Source organism: Pelobates fuscus, chromosome 11 (genome assembly GCF_036172605.1).
Source record: "Pelobates fuscus isolate aPelFus1 chromosome 11, aPelFus1.pri, whole genome shotgun sequence".
NCBI lineage: Eukaryota > Metazoa > Chordata > Amphibia > Anura > Pelobatidae > Pelobates > Pelobates fuscus.
Genome location: NC_086327.1, coordinates 39920773 through 39936944, shown reverse-complemented (window position 1 = coordinate 39936944; position 16172 = coordinate 39920773).

Here is a 16172-nt window from a genome sequence, read left to right as displayed (position 1 = left end):
GTGTTTTCTATCATTTTATTTTTTTTCTTTGCTGCTGAGGTAATAAAGGAAAGGGAATAGCGTAATACTCGCCTCTGTGTCATTAATTAAATCATGACTTTACATCATATAAACGGTAGAATCTGGGAATTTTGCAGCAGACTTGCAACAAATATGGAAAACAAGCTTATCTGGATCTTTTCAATGCAGGCTTGCTGCAAAACATTTGGAACTTCACAAGTCTAGCAATAACTTAGCAACTCATTTTTAAAATTTGCAGCTAAATTATTTGTTATCCAGGTTGTCCATCTCTGCCTGCATTATGTTACGTATGAGAGCAGTGATTTGAAAACACCAGTGCAGCTGTAAAAACGGGTCAATTACATGACAAGTGGAAGTTATGCTTACATCATAGATGTAAGCATAATTTACATCTCCTCTATCCACAAACATCTCCTCTATCTACGACAAGCTGCTGTGCACATGCTTGTATGTACGTAGTGGGGAATCGCGATGCAGCCTAGAACAAAATCTAACCCCATTAAACCCCCCAATAACGACAGACCACTTAGTATGGATGAAACAGGCCACAGCATTTATTATCACAACTAAATTACTGCATAACACATCCATAACTTTAATTATTAAATCTCTTCTTTTCTGTAACCAAAACATTAGACATAAATAAGCATAAATTAACATATATACATATATAACTCCACCCATAGTGTTATACAGTGACCCAACCGTCCTTGCCAATAAAAACATGGAGTGGTTCCTAATCACCACTCCCTCTCACCTCCCCCCTCGTCATAAAAATCCTTCCAATGCCTGCCATCAGCCGACCTTATCCACGCTCGATGGGCACGAGACCTCAGGCAACCTAAAGTTAAACCTTTAGAGCAGGGGAGGTTTGAGACCTTAAAAAACTTGTTCATCTCATTCCATCTACTTAAACGTAACCTCAAACTCAATTGGCAAGGACATACCCCCGGCTAGCTGCGACAAAATATAGTATAGGGTGGGCGGGAGGGAAGCTGTTTGCTGGCCCGAATCCCAAGTGGCACTGAGGTAAGACCTCCCCCACACTGTCTTACACAGAACATAATCACACCCACAGATTCTTCCCAACCAATCCCATGCATCTATCCCCACACTCCTACATGTGCCCTTGTCCGCTTAGCTGCGCTATCTCCCCAGGGCCTTGTATGTACGTAGTGGGGAATCGCGATGCAGCCTAGAACAAAATCTAACCCCATTAAACCCCCCAATAACGACAGACCACTTAGTATGGATGAAACAGGCCACAGCATTTATTATCACAACTAAATTACTGCATAACACATCCATAACTTTAATTATTAAATCTCTTCTTTTCTGTAACCAAAACATTAGACATAAATAAGCATAAATTAACATATATACATATATAACTCCACCCATAGTGTTATACAGTGACCCAACCGTCCTTGCCAATAAAAACATGGAGTGGTTCCTAATCACCACTCCCTCTCACCTCCCCCCTCGTCATAAAAATCCTTCCAATGCCTGCCATCAGCCGACCTTATCCACGCTCGATGGGCACGAGACCTCAGGCAACCTAAAGTTAAACCTTTAGAGCAGGGGAGGTTTGAGACCTTAAAAAACTTGTTCATCTCATTCCATCTACTTAAACGTAACCTCAAACTCAATTGGCAAGGACATACCCCCGGCTAGCTGCGACAAAATATAGTATAGGGTGGGCGGGAGGGAAGCTGTTTGCTGGCCCGAATCCCAAGTGGCACTGAGGTAAGACCTCCCCCACACTGTCTTACACAGAACATAATCACACCCACAGATTATTCCCAACCAATCCCATGCATCTATCCCCACACTCCTACATGTGCCCTTGTCCGCTTAGCTGCGCTATCTCCCCAGGGCCTTGTATGTACGTAGTGGGGAATCGCGATGCAGCCTAGAACAAAATCTAACCCCATTAAACCCCCCAATAACGACAGACCACTTAGTATGGATGAAACAGGCCACAGCATTTATTATCACAACTAAATTACTGCATAACACATCCATAACTTTAATTATTAAATCTCTTCTTTTCTGTAACCAAAACATTAGACATAAATAAGCATAAATTAACATATATACATATATAACTCCACCCATAGTGTTATACAGTGACCCAACCGTCCTTGCCAATAAAAACATGGAGTGGTTCCTAATCACCACTCCCTCTCACCTCCCCCCTCGTCATAAAAATCCTTCCAATGCCTGCCATCAGCCGACCTTATCCACGCTCGATGGGCACGAGACCTCAGGCAACCTAAAGTTAAACCTTTAGAGCAGGGGAGGTTTGAGACCTTAAAAAACTTGTTCATCTCATTCCATCTACTTAAACGTAACCTCAAACTCAATTGGCAAGGACATACCCCCGCCACAACCCCGCTGTTTTACGCCTAAATCAGCGGGGGACCCCACCACAACCAGCCATGGCCTGTTCCACCACTTCACGCAGCGCTAGAGTAACAGAGGTCAAGTCCGACCTCCAGCAAACGCACCCCTCCCTTCAAGATACCCAGGCCACCTTTGGCCAAACCCAAAAGGCGAACTGGAAGTGTTCATGTTTTAGTTATTCATTTTGTCCGTTATACGTTTAGTCATTTTTGTTATGGCCATGACAAACCTAGAAACCCATCCATTCTGATGACCGACGGCAGCGCACCAGGGCACTCACATTGCGGAGTGCACTGCCAACAGGAAAGGGCGATAGGCGCAGCCTAGCCCCTGGGAACCTCAGGGAAGAAACAGAATGCGTAACATGTACCGATCGAAGAGCACCCAAGTCCTAAACCACCACCGACCCACGTCATTCCACCCAGGGATGACAAAACCCCTGGTACCCCATGAGGCGGGGCAGCTGACCCCGTATGAGGAGGAGCCACACCCCCTTCACGTAGCCGGAGCCAGACCACCGAACCTCCGCCATTCGAGCCCTCTGAACCATCGGCGCAGGCACGCCCAGCCTGGCGGTGTCTGTAGCCGCCCCCAACCAAAATAAATGCCCTTTGAATTCCCCACCATCCTTATCCAGGAAGTCGAGCCCCCAAGAGGAACACCCCAACTAGATGGACGCGGGGGTGAAAAAACCCATCTCCGAGAAACAAACCGGGGAGGAGGCCGAACAATCCCAGGGACGGAACAGTACTCCCAACGAAAACAGGCAAATGACGGAACCCTGCACCGCCCCCGATCGGAACGGTATAATACAGACCATCCTGGAAACCCATTACAGCTTGCCAGGACAAAATACAAACAGTATATCTACATATGATACCTCCAAATTAGTGACAATGGCATCTAGATATACCCACACTTATCTGGTGTAGTTACAACAGCCTCTCAAGGTCGTGGCCCAGTTCCTGACCTTTTACAACATATACATAGACACAGAGGGGAATGAGATACGGCTGTACATAATCTAAAACAGGAACAGAAAAAAAAATAAAAAAAAAATAAATTACCTAGTGTAATACCGCAAAAGAAAAGATAATGCGCTGAAACAAGATTGCACTCACAAGATCAAAGTGAATAAATCACCAGAACATGTGCCTGCCCGGATAAGCTTGGGCGGCTGGACGTCTCCACTCTCCACTGGAACTCCAAGCGGACCAAAAATGGAATGAGACTTCAATAGAGGTAGGTAGAGACTTCCACAGCTTGGTAGGAGCCCAACCATAACCCCTTGCATCCCACCTACCCCAGGAGGATGCAGAAAGTCAACCCTGCAACATCCAAGAATTGCACAGATTCTATCGATGAAACAGCCAACCTCAACCAACTTACCCTTCCCAATGACAACAGCCATCGAGCTGCGAAACCTGAAGGAAGTCCATTCCAACGCTTACTCAACGGAACCAAACATGTATATGAGCAGTCAAATCCTGGAACCCAAAAAGAAACGTACCCATCCGTCCCGAACCCTCCAACCATACTGGAGCGGGCCCCACGCCGCCCCAGAGATTGCCTACAGACCAGCTTCATCAGACCGCCGGACCAAGTGACCACACCTCCACTGCCATACAAATCGACCCCGTGACACCTCCACCCGAGTACGCTCTATAATGAACAAGACAGAGCATCGGCCATCATATCGGTAACCACCGGACAAACCCTGACCAGCCGCCCCTAGCCTCAAACAGCACCGAGCCAGAGTACCAGAGTACCTCCGGGGTATAGGGTACTGTAACATGTGAAAGACAGCCAGCATCACCCCACGATGGTCCCCAAGGAAAACCCACCCCCTTGTTCGTGAGCTGGGTACCACATGCCTACCATGCCACCAGAAAGGGGGACCTCCAAGAACACCAGCGTCCGCCAGAGCCAGCGTATTGGCAAGAGGCAGCACACCCCCGAGAGCCCAAATGGCCCAAAACCTGCTGCGGCGGCAAAACAGTTGGAAGCCAGCAGAAAAGGACACAGGGGGCCAGATTGCACAAGCCAGCATTAGAGGAGGCCCAGCAGGAACCCCATACAGTCCCAAGGGCAACCCCAACAGGCAAAGCCCAGCGTACCCCGGAGAGCCCACGGGTAGCGCAGCCGAAACCCACAACGCCCCTCCAAGCCCCCGACGCCTCCTGCCTGATGCCCCAAACCGCAGCCAGGGGCACCGGCGTTTCCCTCACAGGAATTGATCCCATTATCCAGGAGACAAGAGCACACATCCCGACCCACGAATAAGGCCTTGGCCACGGAACTCAGAAACTCCAAAACACTATCCCAAGAAAACCACTGCAACATCAGAGTGCGTACATGCGACACTGACGGCCCCACATAAGCGACATCGGGAGCAACTTACGTGGAGGCACATAGCCACCCAATTCTGACTATCAGAACACAGCCCAGAAACAACAACTCGACGGGCGTACCGGCAGCAGCCGGAAGACCAATTCCACCGCCGCCTTCGTCAGCAAGGCCCCAGGCCCCGCAGCCCCACCCACGCATACCGCTGCGCCGAGCCACCAACTCAAACCCAGCCCCCGGAAGGAAACGGGCACCTATAACGATTGGGAAGTAAGCTAATCGAGCGGTCTTGGGAAACTGGACCCACACCACCCGAAGGAGCTCTCCCATGGACTGGGGGTCCAGCACCGAGAGCACCCACGTCCCCATCCCGACAGATCGCAGAGAGGATGAAAAACGCACCGTGCTGAGGCACCAGGTGAGACCTAAGCAAAACCAGAGGCCGGAGCCCATCCGGCCCCAGGCCAAGAAGGGTTGCACCGCCAACTAAAGTGCAAAACGTACCTCCACCAACCCAGCTCCTCCCACGGACGATACGCGTCCGGAAAGTGTCCTGACCGCAGAACCACGCAGCGCATGCCCGGGGAGCCCTCTCCCCGACCATGCAAACCAGAACACAGGGTGCAATTGAACATGTGCCATGGGGTGTAACCGACCAGAGCATGCTCCCCACGACCCTCCTGGAGCCCCTAATGTCCCTCTTAGTCAAGGGACCCCCGTGGCAGGAGGGAACGTCCCTGCAATAAAAAGCCCCTCCCCATGCGCGCAAGCCAAGCGGGCCATATAAGCCCAGCAACACCCAGAGTCACACGAACTCGGGACGCTGCAGGAAAGCGCACTGAAACATACGATGCATACTGAAATTCAAGGGGGAGGGGGAAGCGGCGGCCATGCATCTAAGTACTTGTATTCTATTTCAGTTGTTTACTTCCGTTTCGTTCTTTTGTTTTTTTTTGGGTTTTTTTTTATAATTGTTGTTTTGCTGTTCTTTTATATTTGTTTTGTTTTTTATTTCTTTTCAGTTTTTTTTTTTTTTTTTTTATGTGAACGATCAATCTTCTTGTACAAGTCATAGCACTTTTGTCGTATGCACTTTACTTTTCTCTTTTTTTTTTTTTTTTTTGATAATTTATTCCAGTTGGCAATTTACAGTGCATTCTTTTTTTTTTTTTTTTTTTTTTTTTTGAGTGTGCAAGAGGACCAGACCGAATAAAGGAAGGAACAACGTATGCACGCGAAGCGCGAAAAGGAGGGGGGAAGCGTACTCACCGGTCGCAGCCTGGCGATCCAAGCCCGGCACTGCTCACAGAAGGCTGAGGCGAAGAAACAGCAGTCCCAGCATCCACAGAAGACCTCAGCTGTGATCCAGGCGCCACCTGCTGGACGGTCCATGAACTGCAGCAGTATCCTGAGAAGAAGCAGCAGAGAAGATGAGAGCCCACGCCCCAGAGGAGATGGCCGAGGTAAGTGACCTACACAGGGTGGGGGGGGGCAGGCTAGGAAGGGGGGGGGGACAGAGGGGAGGCAGACAGGGAGAGACAGAGGGGGGGGGGGTTAAAGCAGAAAAGGGGGGACAGGAGGGGGAATGAGAGAAGATGGGGGGGGGAAAGGGGGCCACCGGGGGTGGTGTGAAGAGGAAACCAGGCAAGAGGAGGGGGGGGGACCAGCCAAGGGGCCCCCCAGCGGAACGGACAGCCCAACAGGGGAAAGGGGGGGGGGGACCAGGCTAGATAGAGGGGGGGACATAGAGGAGTAGACAGAAAGGGAATGGAGACCCAGGGGAGGGGGAAAGAAAACATAGGAGAGGGAAAAAAGAGGGGAGAGGACAGGCCCACTAGAGGAGAGGGGGGGGAAGGAAGCAGAAAATGGGGACGAGGAGGGGGGACCAGGGGGCCCAAGACAGGGAAAGCTGGGTCCCCTGGGAGAAGAAGGGGAGACAGAGCCCTGGGAGCCTTCCTCATTGGCAGAGGAGGCTCCCGATAGGCAAAGAGACCCCCCCTATCCCAAACGGCTGTACTAAGGTACCCCGCGCGGCCCGCGGGGGCCTACTCACTGCCCCAACCCCCCGCCGGCCGCGGGGGGACCTGGACTGGTGCCGGGCGGCCGCCCGCCGCCCGGAGAGCTGAATCCGCCGCCCACCGCCCCCGGCCCGCAATCCAGCGCTGGCGGCCGAGGCGGATGGTGTGGTAGGGGGCCCATGTGTGTGCCGCGCGGCAGACGCCCCAGGAGGCCGCGCGGCATTAGCAGGCCGCATCCCCGGCCTTGCAGTGAGGGCCCGCGCGGCTGTGGAGGCCGCATCCCCGGCCTGGGAGTACCAGGCCGGGCGGCAATGGATGCGGCAGGCCGCGCGGCAGTGGCAGGCCTCGTGGCAGAAGGCCGTGCCACGCGCGCGGCCGCAGAAAGGCCGCAAATCCAGGCCCCAGTTGTCAGGCCACGTGTCTGGGGGGTCCTGTTGATGCCTCGGGCCCGGGTTCCACCTCAGCAACCGGGCCCGAGGAGAGGGATCAGGGGACAGTGCTGTTGCGGCCCCCAGGGGCAGGGACCGCATGGGAGGCAGCAGGGAAGACCGCAGGGGTTGCTCCAGGGGGAGGCAGGCCGCGGGGGGGGGCCCACACCGGTAGCCATACCTCTATTAATGCTTGCCAATTGTCCCCACAGGTGCCGGCCACCATCCACGCTGCAGCAGCCCTGAGGGAAGCCAGAAGCCTCAACCATCAGGCTGTGTAACCTGCAGGCCCAGGCAAACAGGAGCAGGAGACAGGAAGCTGTTTGCTGGCCCGAATCCCAAGTGGCACTGAGGTAAGACCTCCCCCACACTGTCTTACACAGAACATAATCACACCCACAGATTCTTCCCAACCAATCCCATGCATCTATCCCCACACTCCTACATGTGCCCTTGTCCGCTTAACTGCGCTATCTCCCCAGGGCCTTGTCCAGCTTGACCAACTTTTAGTACCATGTTCAAACGGCTTCGAGTTTTTTTTTTTTTCCATGAATGAAGCTAATTCCAAGCAGGTGTGCCTCAGCCACATGTTGTACAGCTTTCAGTAGAATTTCCTCTGGGGCATTATGTATGTTCTGAAAAAAAATTTTTTTTATTCATTCATTTTGTGTTGTGGATTGACAAAGTGCAGCATGTACGATCATGTGATTGTGGCTACCTGTCAAGTTACCACAGCTCACCAAGGTTTCTTGTTACCATCCAGGACCCCAAATGTATTTATTGCCAGCTTGTTTTTCATTTGCATCCATGGGCTCCCCCCCCCCCCACAGTATCATGTCCTCTTCACTTAGCACTCCCCATACTTCCTTTGCTGCCCACCCACAAAGTCTCTCACTCTCATCATTGACTAATGCTGCCTCCTTCAGAACCCACTATGTCTTCCCTCTTTTAGCACCCACCAACCCTACCTCACTCCAAATTATTAATTAATTAATAAGGTATTAGACTGAGAGATAAGTATTAAGGTTCTATATTGTTTTGGATTTAAACCTCAGATACTTTTTGGACCTAGCAAGACATGCATCTTCATATTCACAGTCAATACATGAAAAGTGCTGCCCAATAGCATGTAAAATTCCTATGTTGCAGGAGGTAAATTTTTTACGCATTATGTTAATTAACTAAAACTGAAATGCAGACATCCTCTGAACTTATCTTGACTGGTAATGAATACTTTTAAAGTAAGTCACTTGTCCACTAAGCCCAGTAACCCACAGTCCACTTCTAGTACCTTGTTATATTTGTAGAGGATCTTTTATTCTACAGACAGCCCTAGCACAAAAGGTGAAAGAAAATAAAGAGATGTATTACTAGTTCTTAGAATGGCCAAGCCTAATGTTGTAATCTCCAAAGTGGCCAAATTGGAGAAATCCCCTAAGGGAACAGAGTAGTAAATATGTCAAGGGTCAAGATGCCATGAATACTAAAAAAAGCCATTCAGGGTCAGAAATAGAACGGAGAGCAGTATGAGCTGGGTCTGAAGCTAAACTTTAAGGGGCACTATAGGCACCCAGACCACTTCAGCTAACTGAAGTGGTCTTGGTGCAGTGTCCCAGGCCCCTTAACCCTGCGATTGTAATTATTGCAGCTGACTGTCTCATAGAAAGTCACCAGAGGGACTTCCGGGTGGTTAGGCAACTTTTGGTTGCTTAACTGACGCTGGACATCCTCACGCTCGCTCTGCGTGAGGATGTCCAGGGAGCTATAGTGCTAGTAAAACAACTTTGTTTTCCTAGCACTATAGTTTCACTTTAAAGTAAATCAGAAAAACAGACTGAAGGGGAATCTCCGAACCTTCTAACGAGATGGCATTGTTTCCATGTTCCAGGAGGTACTTCAAAAATAGAAAAGTCTCAACATATTAATCCTGAAACAAAATAAAAACAAACAAAGAAAAACATAATAATCTCCTGAATAAATAAATAATTTATCAAGGCAGTACTTTTGGGATCCCTTTTAATGAATTAATTAATTTCATACATGCAGTTTGTGGATTCTATATATGACAACAACCCTGCGACATGGGAGGTATTCTATGAGGACATGGAGGAAACAGAACAGAAATCCGTCTGCCAGGGAGTTGTCCTCCATACAAAAGGGGCATGTCTGAATTCTACATATTACGGCTTACTTCTCAATGTAGGATTTATGCTACCAAGGCAAAGAAGCGCTGTAACGCATCCCCTATACTCTGACTGAGTACATCCGTTGGAAGTCTCCCAAATCCCAAGTGAAACAGTGATCAGAGCCCTTGGCTACCCAAACATCAGCCAAGACTTGATGAAGGGTACAACAGGAATGACTGCTGTTTATTTTTGTCACACATGGTTTTGCAGGCACAGACCCCTACATGGGGTCTCTAACACAATACAACAGGGGTTTCAATGCCAAGAAGCTGATGGGGGATGGAGGAGGGACAAAGCATCTGGTTTAAATTGGGCGGGCAGTGTCCCTCGGACACGCCCTGCTAGGACAGGAAAAGGAAGGAGGAGAGGCACAGACAAGAAATACATTCAGAAAAGGAAGGGGGAGGGGGAGAGGCACATACAAGCAATACATTTCAGTCTATAGAGCTGCTGCCCCCCACCCCCAACCCCCTTTGTTGACCCACAGCTGCATATATGGACACACACACTGCTCTAAGTAGAATACATGCACCCAACACAGAGACATCTAGACACATGTAAAAGTGTTACAAAAATGGTGCTGCAAGCTTGTGGCCTGTGCCAAACAAATCAGACCATCCATCACATATCTCGCACTATAGAAATAGACAGACCTGTGGCCAGACCCACGACGGGCCTGCAACAAGTTGGTTGGACCCCCTCTACCCTTCCCCCCCCCCCGAGTCCACAGTCCAGGTCCTTGGAGTGCACTGTGACTAAACAAGGGTATGGCACTCAGTGACGGCGGTTTGTCACAAGCGCAAAGAAGTAGAGCACAATGGAGCATGCCAGTGATGCAGTTGGAACTGGCACTCCTCAAAAGGGAGAGTTTGACCCTGCATACATAGTCACCATGCTGAGTTCTGAGCGGGGACCCACCGAAGGGCAGGCTATTTCAGCTGCTGTCCGTTCTCAGAATACTCTTGCGACCCATTTTTTGCTCTCCATAAGTTTAAAGGGTAATACAGACGTGGACCCCTTGCTCACGGTGCCTAGAGAGATATCAGCTATGCCCCACTGAAGATGCCTAACAAGGCTGAAACAATCGTCAGTGGTTGCTGTATCTCTCGTGCAGAGAGAACTTGCTGGCATACTGCCCGTATGGGTGGGACCAGTCTGATATGCTTCAGATATGTTCTCTCTGTAATGGCACAAGATGAGCTAAAACCAGCTTGAGTTCTGAGCGGGGACCCACCGAAGGGCAGGCTATTTCAGCTGCTGTCTGTTCTCATAATACTCTTGTGACCCGTTTTTTGCTCTCCATAGTCACCATGCTGTCCAACACCTTCCAGGTTTGCCCATGAACAGAGCATTTCTATAGCGCTCTCATATAAGCCTAAATTACATGTTATCATAGAGAATTAGAGAGCAAATCTACAATGGCAGGAGAGAGGCCAAGAATTACGACTGTCTTGCCAAATCTGGGACACTGTACAGAAGTGATATGCGAAAGAAAACAATAGTCAATCTGACAACCGTTGATGGGATGGAGAGAAATCTTATCACTCTTTGAAGAGAAATTGAAATTTTCGTAGAAATGTAATTCCCTCGATTGTTCACCCCAGTAAATGCTATTACTGCATTTAATGGGGTAAAAAGAGCACGTCTGTGTTTCAGGGGCATTGGCCCCCCATAATACCTCGGGCACACGCGCTCGAACATCTAACAAAAATTCCATAATTGCGCATGTGCAGTCAAAATTCTCTCATGCACTGCCAAGAGAATTAATATATTTACAATTACTTCAATTTTAACTAATTTATATTTATTTCAAATCTTGGAGAAATCTTTTTCATCTTAAAAGTGAATAAATGATAATTCATCTTCAGACAACTTCAACATAGTGCGAAGACGTGCTTTTGGGCACTTTAAAATTTAACTAAAATAGTCACACAAATTGTAGAGCCTAAACATTTTTTTGCTATAGCATACATTTTTAAAAAAATAATTATTGCATATTATGACTTCTGTTTGTCAGATTTTGTCAGTAATTTTTTCCCCTTGTTTTTGTGTTTGACATTTCGGGAGGTTTAAATTGTGAATCTGGTGTTCATTAACCCCTAGCGGATATATACACACAGATAAAGAGATATGCACACCCAGGACGATATCTGGCTTGTTATTGGCTGGGAGACAGGATACAGAGAGACAGCTGTTTATGCTCTAGATTCCAAAAGACATCTGGTCTGGAACTGTGAGCATGGAAGGGTTTCATATGTTGCCACTAAGACTGCTATAGTTCAAGGAAATGTGTTGCAATGCTTCTTCCAGAGACCCCAGTGACCCCTAATCCCTAGGACATCCATTGGGTCCAAGCACAGGAAATCGTTTGTATACAGCCTGATCTGCTGCTCTCCCAGGTTGCCATAGCCTATTATTAGATGTTAAATCAAGCAATTATTTTAAAAGGAAATTAATTTAAAAACCAAAACAAAAAAAAACTACTCTGTATTTAAATAAAGCAAAACAAAAACAAGACATCTTCCTGTTACATCGCTAATTAAATTAGAATTTGAATAGCTAGATCTAGCTTTCTTGCCAAGATCAATACAAGTTGATGTATCTCGGTATTCAGTCCCCTTTTTGTTTCATTCCTTGCACTCTCTCCTCCGTTATGTTGCACATCTCCCTATTTGTGTTTTTCCTTGTTCATTTCCTGCATCTCAGAACTCTTATCCAAGTGTTTATTTATTTTTTCTGTATAAAACTTTATTAAAGGGTCATTCCAACCCTGTTTTCCAGTAATACATTTTCTAATTTTTTTTATTTACAATATTCCATTAGGCATTATTTATTAGGTCACCACCGAATAAACCTTTAACAATATGCAATAACTAACCTAGAATCCAGCGCTGAGGAAGCTCCCCTCGGTGGATTCCACACCATCATCCGATGTCTCTGATGCCCTCTCATGGTCAAATGGTCAAATCAAATGCTTCTCATAAGGAGGAAAAGCCTTAAGCACTGCTCAGCCACTACATAAAGAAGAGGTCGATACAATGGACTGGATGCCGTGCTCCCCAGGTATTACCTGAATAATCTGCAAATTACAGTTTCACAAGCATTCGTGACGTGAGACTAAATGCCAGTCATAATTAAAGTGACAGCATGCACGGTTACTCAGATGTCATAGTTCCCTAATGGAGATTGGAGAACTCATCTAAAAGACAAGGAATTCTAAATGGAAGATTTCTGTTTGCCTTAAGACATTATTTTCTGCCTAACCCCATGATCAACTGACACATGGGAACATGTTGCTCTGTTTGTGGCTAGAAAAACAGGGGCTAAAGACCAAAACGTATACATGCATTCACTCCCTACATGCTACATCCATATCTGTATGCATCTATAGGTTACGTAAATGCAGGTTCTATCTATCTATCTATCAATCTATAAGTTGTGTAGCTCATTTGTGACTTCTGTTACGTCTGGAACAATGTGACTCCATGTGGAAATTGTGTTTTGATTTTTGTTTGTGTGCTATAAATAAACCTTTCATAAACCATCATTTATATTTATTTGTTTTAACTAATGGTGGGGGTTCTGCTTGAGAATTCTGTGCATACAAATGCAGAGGAAGAAAATCCGGCCCTGTATTGTAATTTATATATAACGTATATGACATAAAACAGCTGTAGAAGAAGAATATGTAACAGGGATTGAGCAGACCGTGGGAGAACAAACTGAATGATGTTAGACAGGGGAAGGATGCTGTAAGTATTATTCTGTAACTTAATACTTTTACCTAAAGAATTGATTGTTAAAAAGGTCATGAGGAGTAGAGTTTGTCCCATTACAAAAAAAAACTGTGTGAAAACTTCTTCAAAGAGACTAGTCAACTTGTTGGATGGCAATTAGTAATCTAGAGCTAATTAGCAAACAAAATGGCGTCAAACCACTCCTGGATTCCAAACCCACAGTATGTTCACAATAAATAATCTTTTTTTTTTCTATTCCAAAATTATGTGCAATAATTGTAATAATTTTAATAAGCAGCACATATATAAAAACTCTATGGAAGAAGATAAGTGATTTCGTAATACGCATTGAATAATAATGAATCAAACAAATTGTATTTATAATACTGAATTTTGAACAAAATTGCAGTAAACACATTTTGTTTTTAACGTGCAAGTGCAGCAGATGGATTATTTAAACACAATATATTCAGCATATTCTGTACTACATACTACAAGCTTTTACATACAGAAAAAAATTAAAAAAACTTTTATTCTATGATGGCACTTGCTTTATGACAGAGATGCAATTTTTCTATACTTCTGATCATCTTTTGGGCCTCCAGCTTCTCGTCATAATCTATAATTTTTCATATTTCTGATAACACTGTTACTTTTCTAATTATCCATTAACAAATCTACAATGTCACAAATGATCCTATCAACCTTTATAGCCAATCACTTATTTGGTACTTTCAGCTCTAACACAAAAACATTGCTTATCTTCTCCCCAAGGATGCAACAATTCTATTCCTTTATCATTTCCCATCTTGACTACTACATCCTAATGCCTGTTAACGTACTTGTATACTACGGTCTTTGATTCTACTCTAATGCTGTATATCACCTTTATACATTGGTTTACTTTTGTTGATTCACTTTGCAAAGACCACCACTGGTTGACCATCCAATCATGATAAATATATATAAACACCTTATCCTCTCTTAAAAAAAACTTCACCACTCTGTGTCCTTTTAAATCTCTGCTCTTATTATCAATTACTGCTCTACTTTGGCCTTCCACATGTAATGTGGATTCATATGTTATTATTATTAATATTATTATTATTGGTATTTATACAGCGCCAACTAATTGTGCAGCGCTTTATAATATTATGAAAGGTGGGGCAATTTAATTTCTATCTCATACGTTAAATGTACCCTTTTAATTTCCTTGTATCCACATCACTGGAAATCACTGCCATGTAATGTGAACTCATAGTTATTTTCTAAATTCAGCTATTATGATAAATTATTCAGCTCATAGGGGCACCAATAACAAGTTAAAAAATACAATGCATGCAAACAGTAATGTTAGTTTGCGGTTAAATGCCCAAAACATTTAAATGTCCAAGGGGGGGAATCTTAGAAGAAGAAGAAGAAGAAATATTCGCAATCCCAGAGACCAAATATTTTTTGTGATGTGGGAACCAGGTAAGTTGTCAAATCTACTTATTCTGTATGGGTGCCAGGCACTAAAGGCACCATAACCACTACAACAAGCTGAAGTGGGTATGGCGCTTGGTGCAGTTTTTGGTTGTATGCATTATGTCAAATTTGAAGCATTTTATTGTAGGGCTGTGTAATGCTCCCATTCATATTGTATGCTTTCCTAACACAAAAAAGGACACTTCGGAAAGTTAATAAATAAAGTTAATGAAACACTAGACGCAGTATAACAACCACAGTGTGCTCCTGCTAAGTGCAGGGCTGGCGCATTGGCTGATGGCGTCAATTGATAGCGCCAAATTTTATTTCAGTAACTATAGCCCACTGCTCTTGCCGAGCTGTAGTGGAGGAAACTTGTGGATCCCAGGTGAGAAGTCAAAATGTCCTAAAAAAAAAGTTTGCTGAACTGGGCAAGGAGAAGCTAAGTAGTCCTAGCACCATACGCACTGCAGTTCATTATAGTGGTTATGGTGCTTGGAGTGCTTCTTTAAACAAGTCCTCTTGTACATTTTTGTTTAATTTGTGGAAGAGAACCAACAAGGACTGATACCTTTCCACATTATAAAAACTTGGAGGTGTTTGGTTACATAGCTTTTCTCTAAATTGCTAGTTTTATAAATGAGCACTAGAGTATACAAAACAAAAACATCAACATGTCTATCTGATATCACTAAACCCGGTCATTATGGGGGCCTCATTGCGCAAATACAGAGTTGTTATTTTTTCCTTTTTCTCCCCTTTAGGTTATTTTCTTACTTTATTCAGTGATTAAGAAATAAGCTGTGCAGAAATAAGAAAATAGATATTTAAAAAAAGTAGGCTGGAGGGAAGTAATCAAAATCCCCCAAAAAAGAGTTAGAAAAAAAAAAAAAAAAGAATGAGAATGTGTTTAACCTTCTAGCCATCTGTTTTCAATTTTGGAGTCCCGCCAGAGGCAAGCAGCTGGCCCCCCTCCAAATCCTCTGTAAACTAACTCCCAGAATCTCACAAAAAAATGGCTTTATGAAAAAACTTGACTTTGTAATTGTTAATGTAGAAAATGTTTTGTGCAAACATAATCTAAGCAGAATTCTAATGCAAAACTAAACAATCTTCGTGTATTATTAGATACTATAAAAATGGTTATGCTATATATACTAACAATATAAATTAGTTGTGATGGGAGGTAATGAGAGACCCTCCGAGTTCCATGTCATGTCCTTATATAAAAATGGAAAAAAATATTTTAATAACTCCCTGCTAGAAATTTGAAGTGTTTTTTTTTTTTTTACTTATATACCCATTGTACAGCGCTGCGTAATTTGTTGACGCTATATAAATAACAATAATCATAATTACTATGTAACCGCTATTTTAATGGTATAGAGATGCCACAGGGCATCAGGAGTGGATTTTGAAAAAGAGGCTATATATACTTTTTTTATTACATTTTTGACAGGATAACTGCTAATTGAGTAAATACTGCTGAAAAAAAACTGGGTTTTAAAATACACCCAAAAATTATGTACCGTCATCAACTTTTATTTCTCGTTTTTGTGCCTG